Below are 16,262 nucleotides of genomic sequence, written 5' to 3'. Positions count from 1 at the left end.
CTTCTTTGCAGTAGTGGTGGGCTTGATGCACTGAGGGGTACGCATGCGGCTGCATTTTAAATATGGCACCCAGCACGTTGATGTGGTGAGGTGATGGCTTGGCAAGCGAATGAGAGCCCGCCCACCACCACCAAAATGGTGTGTTTCCTGGGAATGCATAATTAATGGGACTGGGACGTTACGATGTGAAAAGCCGCCTTTGCAGCCATCTGGTAAAATATCCCTTTTCCCACCGGCTACCGCACTTAGTGCAAATCTGGGACAACTCGACCCATAGTCACACCCACCTGTCCCTGATCATTGACTTCTGTTATTGTGGGTTTGTCACAGGCTGGCTTCTTACTCTAAAAGAGATCTTGCTGGAGGCAATGGTCTTTCGTTCAAAACACATTTCTTTTCATCACTAACTATTTACAAGGTTACAGAATATCACGATATAGCTAGAGCTACTCTCTGAGATGCTTCTCATTCATCTTCTCTCAGTGAGTGACATCACTGACATAGCTCCTTACACATATGCTCAGTAGCTATCATTACTCTGCAACTCCATTCCCCACCAAGTCTTTATCCGCATCTTATTGCATACACATCCTCCTCCATCTCCCTCAAGTCTCTGCTTTTAAAGGGATAGTCTCTTTGGTGGTTTCACCAGCATTCCTGAACAAGTGCAGAGCTCCTTCTGAGGTAGTTGGGAATCCCTTTGCGCTGAGGTCAGTTCCTAGGGGTCGTACTCCAGGTTTCCCTCATTTGTGCTTCTGTAGGCGTGATGTCCTCCTGAAGTTCTGGGTTAGAGTTAACCCTTTACTCTACATGACTAGCTCTGAAGGTCTGCTTAATCCAAAAAGGTGTGTGATCAGGGTGACCAACCATCCTGGATTTTACCAGATTGTTCCATAATTGAGGCTAGTGTCCTGGGTTGCATGTTGCTGGGTTACAGTTTCACACATTTCAGCCATTTAAATTTTGCCCATGTGCATTACGCATCAACGTGCCTGCACCACTCCCGGCTACACAAGTGGATAGGTTTGCTAGCCACCACCCCACACCTCCACTCTCTCAGGTTTACCAGCACCCCCTGCCTGCTCGTAAGGTCCCCCACACCAAAGTGTCCCTTTAATTTATTGCCTGAAGGTTGGTCACACTGGGTGTGATTGCCTCCTGGAACAATTTCTCCAGGTATCCCTTTTCCTCCCTGATGCCCTGTAATGACTGCAGCTCAGACTCTAGCTCAGTAACTGTGAGCCAAAGCTGCAGACATTTCTGCAGATATATGTTTGTCCAGAATCTCAATGCTCTCTCCAGTCTCCTACATGTTGCGGTTACAGCACATCACTTGCCCTGATATGTCTGTCTATCCTTATTTATCTATTTGATTAGTTAATTAGTTACTTATTGTTTGTAGGGTGTTGGTTCCAGTTCAGTAAGTCTGAAGAAGCTTTTGTAGTCATACATAGATTAACTGTAAGTCTTCATTGATTCTTAGAACTATTTACAAATATACAGTAAAGGGTACAAGCTAGTTGCTGTCTCCATGCTTGCTGGCACACACGGCTCTGTCCAGCACTAGACTGACCCTGGGTGTGGGTCATGTGGTTTCTTACATCACTGTGTGGGCGGTACTGTACTCAGTCCCACATTAACCCTATTTGTGCCAAACCCTTATACTACACTTATTTAGTTAAGTAATGTGTTACAGACAGGAAGGGGGTGAATTTCAACAGCACTAATTTCTCCTCTTACCACTCCTCCATAAACAGAAAGGTGCTTTGATTTGTTTCCCTCTTTATAAGTGGCTGCATATTGCCCAACTCCTCGTTCTTTCCAACAGAGTAGATGGGGCCAAGTGTCCAATCTGGGCCAGGGCTCCTTCCGTGTGGCCTGCTAGTCAGATGTTAAACAGCAGACTGAGCTTTTCAGTTCAATATTACTTGTTCCACAAGCCAGAGGCCAATGTCACATGACTCTCATCTCTCTACCTCCTTTGACAAAGGATGTGCATCCATCATTTGGATTCCAAAGGGTCTTAACCATTAGGAATTGAAAGGACGGTTGTGGGGCCTTTGTCTTAGCAGACAATCCATCTCCTTCTGGTCAGCCTGGGGTATTAAATGCTAGTGGCCTTTGTATAGCTGTCATTGAAGTTGGGCTTTACAATTCACAGGGGGTCATTAGTGGCTCCTCAGACATAACAAGTGTGAGTTTTCCTAAAACTGCCGATATACAGTGTGAGGTCTTAATCCCTCACAAAAGTAATAGCAAGTTACGGACTACCAGCTCAGATACAAAACCAAAACTCTCCAGCCACTGGAGGTTAAACAAAATGAACAAAAAGCAGCACCTCTTTCTCCCTCTGTACCAAATTCCCACTTGCAAAATTCTTGATATTAGTATTCTGTTTATGGAGCACTCTGTTCTTCAATCACTCTGTGCCTCACACTCAAACTTTAACTATTTATACAGAGAGCTTATGATTCACACCCAAGTTACAACTGCTAAGACAGCTTCTTACTACAGTAATTAACACTGATTCAGGTGACTACTTTCAGCTGTTGACAGTTAACTAGCTGTCACTGACAATAAGTTTCTTTTGCAGTTTTAAAATTCTCAGTCAGATTCTAAATGTTAAACTAATAAACTACAAATTGAACAATACTTACCAGAGAGATAACTTGCACCAAATTCCCTACTTTAGCATTTGGCTTAAAAAGCACTCTGTTCCCCGTTCAGTCTGTGTTTCGCACTGCAAAAAATAAGTTGTAATCTAATAAGATTGTGCTATAACTCATTAGCATGTGTTCAAACTCTGCAGCATTGTGTTCAAGACTGCAGTATAATTTGTAGCATTTCTGGCAGCCTCTATAGTTATTGCATATTGTTTCTCTTTCATATTAAAGTAATAAAAGTGAACTTTTAAAAACAGTTTGAGGCTTTGTCTTAATTATCCCATAATTGCTTTGGACAGAAGTAAGAAGGTAAAAGCATCAAAAAGTATTAGTTAGTGGTTGGACAGCAGAACCAGTTAGGTTACCATCTTTTGATCTTCAGGGTGATTCAGATCCATCACTGACTGATGGGGTGATGGAGAGAAAGACTCAAATATTACAGTTTCAACGCAGTTTCTAATGGTCATAAATCTACAGCCCAAAACTAATTTAAGACAATGTGTTACTAAATTGGTCGCATTCATTTAGCAAGGTCACAAAAATGGCTTCAGCAAAAAGTGGAAGTAACATACCAATATAGTGGAAACATTTAGCCTTAAGTTCTTTTCACGTCTAAATAAATCTGGTGCTCCTTAAGTTGTTGGAAAGACTCAGTCATGTTTCCAAATCTCTTTAGCAGTTTCAAAAATATATAGGCCCTGAGTTTCTGCTAGCTTGTGAAATTGGCTGTACCAGTTCAAAAAAAATCAAAGTTATATATACCCAGCATAAATCACGTGCCTGCAATATTTTTGCACTCATTTAAAAAATATCTTGCTGGAAGCTGCCCCCACAACCACTGGCTATACCCCCAGATTGAAATAATCGGCATGATGTACATGTTTCCATCGTTTGCAACAGTTTGCTTTTTAAATGAATCTTTCCTTTAGGCTTGAGGGCACTATTAGGCATGTCTTAAAAGTTTTTAAATATTAAGAAATAATTAATTTGCCAAGAAACTGACACACCAATGAAACTAGTAAATGGTTCAGTGTAGTCCTTTAATGTAATTTTCAAATCAGGTTACTCGCTCTTTGTGGGCCAGATGCTCTTATTAGAAATAATTACTTTTGTGATAAACACATTTTCTGCACTATTAATAAAACTGCACCATGTTAACGATTCTAAATACATCAATGAGTAGATTTTAAAGCAAGGGGGGAAAAAAAAAACAATTACATTCTATTATGCGACCCAGTTGGGCTGACTTCTGGAAGATTTTACTATTTATGATTATGCAAATTGGTTTAGGTGGAAACTTGAACTGTACCTTCACTCTAGAAAACCAGCGCAATTGGAAGCATGATTTGTGTCCAGATTGCCAATTTTGCCCAAAGTAGAAGCTCCATTGTATTCATATACAAAAAAGGGCTCTCAGATTACAGACAATTGTAATGCAAATAAGCTAGCATAGATAGACAGTAAACAATACGAAATTTATGAAGGACTATTTTGACAATCAGAAAACACTTCACAATCACTATTAAAAAGTGTTCGATTCCTATTGTGGCAGTGAACGAGAGATGAAACATAAAGGTACATGTAGCTGGGAGGTATTTGAAATAGAATGTTAAACAGACAGCATTTGTCAGACAGCAAAGTCTATAAGAAGATTGAGTCAAATAAGATAATCTGCTCATTCAGGGAAATGTGGCGGCTTCTTTATCTTGTATTATTATACAAAGATAAGTTGTGCCATTTGAATTAAGTTTGATGATAACTGCCATACTGTGAAGTAAAGTGGCGTAACAATTTGAATCAGACCTCCTTTCACCAAATCTTTGCTTGGTTGTCCTTCAGGAAGATAGAAGTAGTACATATTTGACAGACACAAATATCCAGTTCAGGTCACAAGGATGTACAATGTTACTCTCCTTGGTTATACTTTGGTACAGTAGATATAAGCAGTGTCAACTTCCAGGATGTTCAGATTTTTGGGAGTGACTGACACCACCGAACTGAAAAAGTCACCACAACAGGTCTGAATTTGTGAATGGTGGTCGAGTTAGTACAATTGATAGAGTTGATCAGCAGACACTTCTTTGGTGGAAACTTTAAGTTTGCTTACAAGGTACTCAGTAGCAACCACACGTATGCTTATTATTCAAACTCTATCTCTACACTACTAACTACTAAGGTAGCCTGTGCTACTCTCCTATTGGGTACTAAAGATCATGTGATCTTTCTTAACAAGAATTATTCTTAAAGGTATATTACACACTAAATAAAACCATAATTACCACAGTAACAAACCCAACTTTCCACACTCAGTGCCAGAATCAGACCAGATATATCACAGATCTGATCTATAACAAAACAGTCTCTCTGCTGCTCCATCAAGGTAACTTTATTTCAATGCATAATTTCACAAGAGTGCTCCCTACTATACCAGTGGGACATTTCCAATATCTACATCACCCAACTGGTGCCTCTTCCAAATAAACTTGAAATGTTTGTGTAAAATATGTAGTGTTTTGTATCAACTCCCCCGGGACCAGATATATCTCTCTCAGGATATTTACAGTTCTTCAAAAAAGAGAGATTTTCATCCTATTACTTGGGGTTGGAATCAAGCCTAGGATCCAGGCATGAAAGGCGGTGTTCTGAAAAACTACATTGCCCCAGCCCACCATCATAATTTTTTTCATGTTAGTGTGGGTACCATGCAAAAGATATGATCCACTAACCACAGCTACTGCTTAATGCTGGAAATTTTCCTGTTATCCTGTGGGACATTACACAGGTCACATATAAAATTGTTTGCTTTTGTGCAGGTACAATAAAAACATTTAGCTATTCCCAATAATTGTACCCTTATATTACCTGATTTACCACAGGACAGAAACTGAGTACAGTAATATGGTGATGTAGTTTACACAATAGGGAGAATTTCTTGTCCCCAGGCAAAAGCAGTGTAACCTCGAGAGTGTTGACACAACACTTGTTGAAATCATGTTTGTTGATCTTGTGGTATTTCATGGAATCAGCATCATTACATACTCAAACTGAAAGCTCTTGGCCCAGACTAAGCTTATCCGTGGGAGCACAACATGAGCAAAGGGCAGGTATTAACATGCAGTTGTAGCTCTTAAAACCTACAACGGCTACTTAAAGTGACACACTAAATATTGCTGATGAGAAAGGGAGGAATAGCTTTATCAGCTTCATTCCCAGGAAACATGTTTGGAGATCCTCTTAAACAAAGTTTAGCTGCCATATGGGCACTCCTCTCAGAAGAAATGTTCAGGCTACTTGGCAAGAGGTGGCTTTCAGTGTAAACACAATATAAAGTGGCAGATAAGGAAAAACGTTAATAGCCTCCAAAAATCTGTCAAAGTAAGGCTGGACAGGATTGTAGTATATCAAATAATTGGACAATATAAGCAGGGCAACATTTTCCTTTCACAGTTACACCCTAATTGTCGTCTCACAGAACAACTCTTTCCAAGCTCATACTGCTGGAAGACAAACTTACAACTATCAATGTAGTGGTTGTTGCTTGACCATCTAGAAAGTGCCACCACAAAGCAAGTATAGCACCCCACTGAGCAGTATAATGTGTGCCCATTAACTCACACACAAGTTATGATGCAGAATGGTGACTAGACTGTCATTGGCCTATTTTTTAAAAAATTCCCAATATCACAGCACTAATTCTCTGCTTTCAGGACAAAGTAACACATAATAGGAGGGAGAAAATCAGAACCTCATTTAAGAACACTCAGTAAATATGCTCTGGCTATTTCAATGTAGCTGTGTCTGAGAACATAGGTAATTTGGATTTCAGTGAAGTTGGTGCCATTGGTGCTAATAAATCTTAAAAGAACAAGCTGCAGGCTCAAACACCTTTCACAGCGTTCCACGGCACTCTCACTCAGACCAAGTTCCAATTATCCCTGTGCTTGCTTACCCACATTGGCCCCCAGCCCTGCAATATCTTGACTTTAAAATTCTCATCCTCACATTCAAATCATTCCAGGGCCTTTCCCCTCTCTATCCTGTAATCTCCTCAAACTCTACAACTCTTCAAGAGCTCTATACTCCTTCACCAAGCCTCCTGCGTATCTTTTATTCCCTTCTGACCATTGGTGCCATACCTTTAGCCATCTAGGCCCTACTTACTGAAATTACCTCACCAGATCTCTCTGACTCTCCACTTCACCCTCCTCCCTTAAGACACCCCTCAATCTACCTCTTTGACTTTAGCCACATGAGCTAACACCCCCTTCTTTGACTCAAAAGCAATTTTTGTTTGAATATGCTCGGTGAAGTGTGTAGGATCTTTTGTTACTTTAAAGGTACCGCAACAATGCGAGCTTTTGGTGTTGTCACAAGATTAACAAATACAGGCAAGATTTACTTAAGTACAACTGGACCTGGACCTCTTTTCTAGCTGGACTTTTTCAATATCAATATATAAACTGTAAGTCTGTGATAAATTAATTAGATCACATTTTATTCAGTTGTTTTTTTCCTGTCACCGGCAACATTTTCATACATAAATTCTGACAGATAGGTATCATGAATAACTTATCAATTCCCCACTAGTGCAACCAGCCACATTGACACGAAGCCTTTGCCCTTCTCATAGCCAACACTCTTTTTCCCCAACTCTTTGTGCTTTTTAAAATTGGCAGGTACACAGCATTGTAAGAAAGAACCCAATCTTTATCCGCAATGAAACCTAAGAGCTCCAAAGCTACATTAAGCACTCCAATTTCCCTTTCTTGAGTCTTAAATCACTTCCCAGGCAGAAGTGTTTCAGAGACTGGACTAAATTAAATTAAGGGCAAACAATAAGGAAAGTGAGCATCCGGTGGATTGGAAGCTATTGGGAAAAAAAACACTAAATTAGTTTTGGTATGCATGAAACCAATTAAGAGGCAGCTAGTTGCTAAAATGCCTGAGCCTCTCAATCCAGCGTTAATCGGACATGGCTCAGAAATTGATTCCACAGAGGGTGGGATTGGCCAGGTGCACCCCCTAGGAGAGCAGTCTAACTTGGCCAGAGATTACTTGAAGATAATTTCCTTTTCTTCCCTCTCCCACTAGTCTGAATGGGATTTGCAAAGGTCAGGATTAGAAGGATGAAAATAACGAGGTTTTAGCCACCACCCAAAAGCTGTACTGATCCCTTTTTTCACAGCCCCGTGATCATTCCTCAACTTATTTCAGATTCCTCTTTATATCTAAGCTCTCTCTGAAGACTTAAATTATTAACTCTCCACAAGGTAATATCTAAAGCCTCAGGTATAAGCTCTGAACTATTAGCAAGTGTTTAACTGGTTGCATCCTTGAATATCCACACATAGCTCTCGTAAAGGACATGAAAGCTGCAGCAATTTATTTGAAATTCTTCAGTGCTTATCTCAGAAATGAGCAAAGAATCAAAGTTTCATCAATTGTAATATCATATACTTTTGTTTTCTGCTGATGGTGATTTAAATAGAACATGCTAGCTAGGTTTTAACAGGCTGCTGAATATCCTGCAATTAATCTATTCAGTTATCCTTCTCCAATTATACTGTATCCATACTGGGCACATGTTGTCCCTATTTGATTCAGATTATATTAGCAAAAGTGAACACAATCATAGACCATTGGTTTGGAATCACATCAAAACTACACTGGATAAACAAGCAGCTGCAAAAATTGATACAAGGGACAGAACCCCAAAGAAAGCTGTACCCTGCTTGTTATCAATAACCCTACGTGCCCTATCCCACCAGCAGAATCGATTCACCAGAGTTGAGGCACAGTAATTTACAGTCAGGAGGGAGGGCCCCTAGAGTGTGCAACATTGACCCTGGATTTCATTAATTCTCATGAGCTCAGGCTCAACATGAGCAAATAAATTCCCTGTTGATTGCCACCTCACACCCTCCTTCAGCTGATGAATTAGTACACCTATATGTTGAACATTATTTGCAGGATGCACTGAGGAAAGCAGAGGCCCAGACAATGCTCTGGGTGGGGCACTTCAATATCCAACAACAACAGTGACTCGGTAGTACCACTATTAACCAAGTAGGCCACGTTCCTGAAAAGCTTACCTGTCAGACTGAAGTTGGGGCAGGTGGTGAAACAGCCAATACCAGAGAATAATTAACTTGACCTTGTCCTCACTAATCTACCTGCTGCATCTACATCTATCCATGACTGTTTAGCACTGACCACCGCACAATCCTCATGGAGCCACCACTGTGCCAAGTGTGATAGATTAAGAACAGATTTAACAACTCAAAACTGGGCACAAGGTTCTGTAGGGAATCCAGAGCTGTAGAACTGTATGCCACCACATCGATAATGTCATGGCCTGGTATATCTTTCACTTCTGCACCACCATCAAGCCAAATGATCAATCCTGCTTCAATGTGGAATGCGGAAGAGCATGCCAAAAGCAGCAGCAGGCATGTCTGAAAATGAGGTGCCACCCTGATAAGCCACAATACAGACTAAATGCATACTAAACAATGGAAACGGGTAAGCTCCTGACAGAGGTAAGCAATCTCATGCCCAACGGATCAAGTCAAGCCCTTTCTCATTCAGTCATGGTTGGTGGTGGTCAATTAAGCAACTGAAGGAAAGAGGAAACTCCAGGAAGATTCCCATCATAAATGATGGTGGAACTCAACAAGAAGAATTGAGTTGATAATCCTTCTTCGCATCCTCCTGAGATGCCAGTCTTCAGACAATTTCATTCACTCCCATGACATCAAGAAACAGCTTAGTGCACTGGGCACAGTGATGACTGTGGGTTCTGACATCATCCCAGCTGTAATGTTGTTGACTTGTTCTCCATAACTAGCCATGCCTCTAGCTAAGATCTTCCAGCGACATAGCATCTACCCAACACAACAGAAAATTGTTCAAGTATGTCATCTCTACAAAAAGAAGTCTAATGCAGCCAGTCTTCTCCCAATGAAAGGAATTATCAACAATGCTATCAAGCAACACTTAATAACCATTGCTCACCAATAACCATTGACAACAAGGCAAACAACAAATCCTCAATTCTAAATCTTTTAACCAGCTAGTAGGCCTCATAAAGACACATTTTCAGCCTAAGCACCCCACCCCCCCCATTAGTGATTATGCAAGGATTCAAGTTCAACTCCAGAGTAAGGGCCCCAGGTGAGTCAGTCGCAATGTATACCATGAAGTTAAAACAGCTGACTGAACACTGCAACTTCAGAGACACTATTAATGACATGTTGCAAGATCGTTTAGTTTGTGGTGTACACGCCGATGCCATTCAGCGCCATTTACTTACAGAAGTTAATATTGATCTGAAATGTGCCATGGAAATAGCGCTAGCAATGGAAAGTGCTGAGAGGGACTTGCAGGCTTTGCAGAGTGTGCAACATGGCGCCGTTCTTCAGTTGGGACGGGAACCTACCTCCGGGCGTGGAATGAAAACCAGGGAGACAACTGCAAAGAGGGAAACAGTTTCTACAACTCAAAAAACAAAAAGGAATACTGGAAACATCTCACCAGCAATTCAGAAACTAATTTGTTACTGATGTGGGTTAACCATGTACTGAAAACCTGCAGATTTAAAGAGGCAGGATGCCACTACTGTCAAAAGTAATGCAGGGCAAAATCAAGACAGCCAATCAGACAGCAGACCAAGATGATTGAATTGCACAATATAAGTGAACCAGCAGCTGCTGATACTGATATCTATTCCCTATACAATGTCAAGGCAGGGAAAACTGAACCAATCACAGTTACCCTTCAAGTAAATGGGAAACCTCAGTCAGAATTTTTCAAGTTAGAACAGGAGGAATTCCTGAGCTGTTAAAAAAGTATGACCATATTCCGTGACAAATTGGAAAAGATAAAAGGCCTACAAGCAAAAATATGCGGAGATTTGGATCTGACACCCCAGTTCTTTAAGGCCATACCTGTGCCTTATGTCCTAAAGGAGAAGGTGGATGCAGAATTGTGTCACTTAGAGAAGCTAGGCATCATCCAACCTGTCCAATTTTCTTAATGGGCAGCATCCATGGTCCCTGTGACGCAACCAGGTCAAACTATTTGCATTTGCGGAGATTACAAATTAACTGTGAACAAGGCTGTTAAATCAGACAAATATTCAATCCCGAGAATTGAAGATCTGTATGCTAAGCTAGCTGAAGGAAAATCCTGCACTAAGCTGGACATGAGCCATGCATACCAACAGCTAGAGCCAGACAGCACAGCTAGAGGGTATGTAACCATCAGCATGCACAAGGGCTGGTACCAATATACACGCTTACCCTTTGGTGTATCATCTGCCTGTGGAATTTCCAAAGTACCACAGAAAGCCTACTGCAAGGACCTCCCCAAGCTGTAGTGTACCTGGATGATGCCCTGATCACAGGATAAACAGAAGGCAAACATTTGGTCAACCTAGAGGAGGTTTTAAGGAGATTTTTGGAGGCTGGGGTACAATTGAAAAAAGAGAAGTGTACTTTCCAAGTGACTGAAGTCACTTATTTGGGTCATCGAGTGGATGCCCAAGGGTTGCATCCAGTAGAGGAGAAAGTCAGGACAACCAAGGAGGTGCTCTCTCCTACCAGTGTCACTGAACTCAAGTCTTTTTTGGGTATGATAAATTATTTCAGTCACTTCTTGCCAAATTTGCCTACTGTGTTAGCCCCTTTACACTTATTATTGAAGAAGAACCATAGATGGTCATGGAAGAGGCAACAAGAAGAAGCCTTCATAAAAGTCAAAAAGCTTTTACATTCATCATGCCGGCTAGTACATTATGACCCATTAAAAGAATTGATTTTAACCTATGATGCATCCCCCTACAGGATGGGAGCAGTGTTGTCACACAGGATGGAAGATTGTTCTGAAAGGCCAATAGGATATGTCTCCAGAACCCTCTCTGCAGCTGAGAAGATAGCAAGTGAGTCTGGAGAATTGATAATGGAAAACAAGGGGATGGCAGATGAACTGAACAGGTATTTTGCATCAGTTTTCACGATGGAGGATACAAGTAACATCCCAGAAGCAGCTATAAACCAGGAAATGGAAGTGGGGGAGGAAGTCAGGAAAATTACAGTCACCATAACAGTGGTACTGAGTAAGTTGTTGGAGCTGCAGGCTGACAAAAGCTTAGGTCCTGATGGACTTCATCCTAGGGTCTAAAAAGAAGTGTCTAGTGAGATAATTGGTGCATTGGTTTTAATTTTCCAAAGCTCCCTGGATTTGGGGAAGGTCCCATTAGATTGGAAGATAGCAAATGTAACTCCATTATTCCAAAAGGGAGGGAGACAGAAAGCAGGAAACTACAAACCAGTTAGCTTACGATCTGTTGTAGGGAAAATGTTCCAAGCTATTATCAGAGAAGTTATAACAGGGCACTTGGATAAGCTCAAGGCCACCAGGCAGAATCAACATAGTTTTATGAAAGGGAAATTGTGTCTAACCAACCTATTGGAGTTCTTTGAGGAAGTAACATGTGCTGTGGATAAAGGGGAACTGGAGAATGTACTGTACCTAGATTTCCAGAAAGCATTGAATAAAGTACCACATCAAAGGTTATTGTGGAAAATAAAAGTTCATGGTATTGGGGGTAACATGTTGGCATAGATAGAAGATAAGCTGGCTAACAGGAACCAGAGAGAAGGCATAAATGGGTCTTTTTCAGGTTGGCAAGTTGTAATGTATGGTGTGCCACAAGGATCACTGCTGGGACCTCAACTGTTTACAATTTATATCAATAACTTGGATGAAGGAATTGAAGGGATGGTTATCAAAGTTGCACACAAAGATAGGTAGGAAAGTAAGTTGTGAAGTGGACATAAGCAAGCTACAAACATATATAGATAGGTTAAGTGAGTTGGCAAAGATCTAGCAGATGAAGTATAATGTGGGAAAATGTGAAATTATCCATTTTGGCAATAAAGGAAGAATAAAAGAGAAGCATATTATCTAATTGGTGAGAGATTGCAGAGCTCTGTGGTTTAGAGGGATCTGGGTGTCCTAGTTCCTGAATCACAAAACATTAGTATGCATGTACAGCAAGTAATTAGGAGAGCTAATAGAATGTTATCATTTATTGTTAGTGGAATTGAATACCAAACTAGGGAGGTTGTGCTTCAATTGTACAGGGACACCTAGTGAGACCACATTTGAAGTATTGTGTACAGTATTGGTCACCTTATTTAAGGAAGGATGTCAATGTGTTGGAAGCAGTAAGGAAAAGTTTTACCTTTGCATCCAAGGGCAGGATGAGGTTTCCAGCGTTAATTAAAAAAAAAGTGTTTGGGCAGAATTTTTATAATCTGTATGTTTAGGTGAGTGAGTCTGATGTGTGGACATTTTTTTCGCAATTTAAAACCTTTATTTCATAGTTTCAAATTCTTCAGCTCCTTCTGACTTCAGGGAGGTTTCATTGCATGCTCCCCGCCTGTGCTGAACTTCAGCACTCCCCCTCCTCCCACCACCCCCACCCCAGTAGCGCTGAGCCTGTCAGTGGACATTTCACGCTGGCTGGCTGTTAATTGGCGTGAAATTGCAGCCGGGGGTCGATCGCTGGTGACAGGCTGTTTCCCAGCTGTTCTTGGGCCCATTCACCATGCCCACCGAAAACTTCAAAATTCAGCCCCATGTTTTTAATGATCGTCGACATGTATTCTAGGTGGATGGATGTGTATGAAGTTAGATCACCGACATCATGTGTAACTATTGAAAAGCTGCGCTAATGTTTTAGTGTATATTTTTACAGTTAACGGTATTGCTTTCACTAGTATGGAATTCCAGAGATTCACGAATTTAAATGGGATTAAACATATCAAAACCTCGCCAGATCATCCCTCATCCAATGGATGATCGTTGATATATATTCTAGGTGGATGGATGTGTATGAAGTGCAACATCATGTGCAACTATTGAAAAGGTGCGCTAATGCTTTAGTATATGTTGTTTTAAAACAGGAATTAAGAAATTATCTAAAGGAATGTTAGAAACACGCATTTCATGATTTCTTCTCAACTATCGCATGACTCCATGCAACTATGGGTTCAACGTCGTCTGAATTACTGATGAAACACCGCCTTTGTACAACGTTGAGTCTGGTGTTTCCTAACTTAGAAGGGGGTAGGTAAGAACCAGAGTAGCCAGAAAGTGAATCATGATATTTGCAGTGGATTGAAAACTTTCTGTGGGAGAAACAGTTTTTATGCAAAATCTTGGAAATGGACCTCGATGGGTTCCTGGTATAATTGTCTCTGAAACAGGATGTTTGCCATACCAAGTGGAAGCAGAAAATCGGATTGTTTGAAAACATGTGGATCATCTAAGAAGCAGAGAGACACACCAACAACCAGTCACTCCACCTGAAATTGAAGTCGAACCTTTGATCCCTGAGCTGTCAGATCAACATATAATAGACATAGCTGATGTCTCTGTTGAAGTAAATAATTCTGAAATGCCATGTTTAAGGATGTCCCTGACGCCACAGTTTCTGATCAAGATGATCCAGTACAAAAGTTTCAAGTAGTAGAGATATGTCACGCTCACACCAATCAGAAAACCACCTCAGAGATATAATCTATAATTGCATGAACTGTATATATTTGTGTATGTTATGGATAAAGATATTCTTGTAAATAAGAGATGTAAAACAAAATTAAAGGGGAAGGAATGTAGTGATTGTAAGTAAAACCTTCCATACTGTTTTTGGGGAGCATGTGACTGTACAGACGAATCAGCCCTAAGTATGGGTAATCTTCGGGGTGGAGCTTTCTAGTTGTGGACCTTGTTCAAGCATGTACCTTCATCAGGAGCTCTGTAAATAAAGTTTACTGTTTCTAACAAGAAACCTGTCCAGTACACCAAGTTTTTTTTATAGCTATCAAGGAACCCTAGTAAAATGGAAGTCAATCAGGATCAGGGGGAAAACTCTCCAGTGACTGGAGTCATACCTGGCACAAATGAAGGTGGCTGCACTTGTTGAAGCCAATCACTTCAGCTTCAGGACATTGCTCCAGGAATTTCTCAATATCCATTATTCTAAGCAAAAAAGCTTGACTCTAATTAAATTAAAGGCTGCAACTAGGAACATAAGACAAGGAGTAGACCATTCAGCCTTTGAGCCTTCTCCACCATTCAACTAGATCACGGCTGATCATCTACTTCAATGTCATTTTGTTGCATTATCCCCATACCTCTTGATGTTATTAGTATCTAGAATTCTATCAATCTCTGCCTTGAACATACTCAGACTCAGCTTCCACAGCCACCTGGGGCAGAGAATTCCAAAGATTCACTAACCTCTGAGTGAAGAAATTCCTCCTCTGCTCAGTCCTAAATTGCTTGCTCATTATTCTGAGACTGTGGCCCTGGTTCTAGGCACCCCCCAAGCCAGGGGAAACATCCTTTATGCATTTACCCGGTCCAGCTCCTTAAGGATGTTTTAAGTTTCAAAGTGATCACCTCTCATTCTTCTAAATTCTAGGGAATACAGGCCCAGTGTCCTCAATCTCTCCTCATAGGACAGACCTGCCATCCCAGAAATTAATCTGGTGAACCTCTGCTGAACCCCCTCTATGGCAAATATATCTTTCCTTAGGTAAGGGGACCAAAACTGTACACAATACTCCAGGTGCTGTCTAACCAAGGTACTATACAGTTGAAGCAAGGCACCTTTAATCCTGTACTCAAATCCTCATGCGATGATGGCCAACACACTATCTGCCTTCCTAATTGCTTGCTACACCTGCAAGCTAGCTTCTAGTGACTCAGGAACAAGGACACCCAGATCCCTCTAAACATCAACGCTCCCCAATCTCTCACCATTTAAGAAATACTCTGCACCTCCATTGCTCTAACCAAAGTGGATAACCTCACACTTATCCACATTATATTCTATCTGCCATATTCTTGCCCATTCACTAAGTCTGTCCAAATCCCCAGGAAGCCTCTTTGCATCATCCTCACAACATACATTTCCACCTAGTTTTGTGTCATCCTCAAACTTGAAAATATTACATTTGGTCCCCACATCCAAATCATTGATATAGATTGTGAACAGCTGGAGCCTGAGTACTGATCCTTGCGGTACCCCACTAGTCAAAGCCTGCCAACCTATAAATGACCCATGCATTCCTATGCTCTGTTTTCTGTCTGTTAACCAATCCTCAATCCATGCCAGTATGTTACCGCAATCTCACGTACTCTAATTTTGTTTACTAATCTCCTGCATGGGATCTTATCGAAAGCCTTCTGGAAATCCAAATACACCGCATACATAGGATCCTCTTTATCTATTCTGTTAGTAACATCCTCAAAAAACTCCAACAGGTTCGTCAAACATGATTTCCCATTCACAAATCCATGTTGACTCTGCCCAAGCAAACCATTTTTCACACGTCCACTTATCACATCCTTTATAATAGATTCTAATATTTTTCCTATGATTGACATCAAGCTAGGCCTGTAGTTCTCCTTTTCTCTCTCCCTCCTTTCTTAAATAGTGGAGTTATATTTTCAACCTTCTAATCTGCAGGCAATGTTCCAGAATCTATAGAATGTTGAAAGATGACCACCAATGCATCAACTATC

The sequence above is a fragment of the Carcharodon carcharias genome, chromosome 16 (genome assembly GCF_017639515.1).
Source record: "Carcharodon carcharias isolate sCarCar2 chromosome 16, sCarCar2.pri, whole genome shotgun sequence".
Lineage (NCBI taxonomy): Eukaryota > Metazoa > Chordata > Chondrichthyes > Lamniformes > Lamnidae > Carcharodon > Carcharodon carcharias.
The sequence above is the reverse complement of the archived record's forward strand: the minus strand, read 5'-3'. Positions refer to the sequence as shown.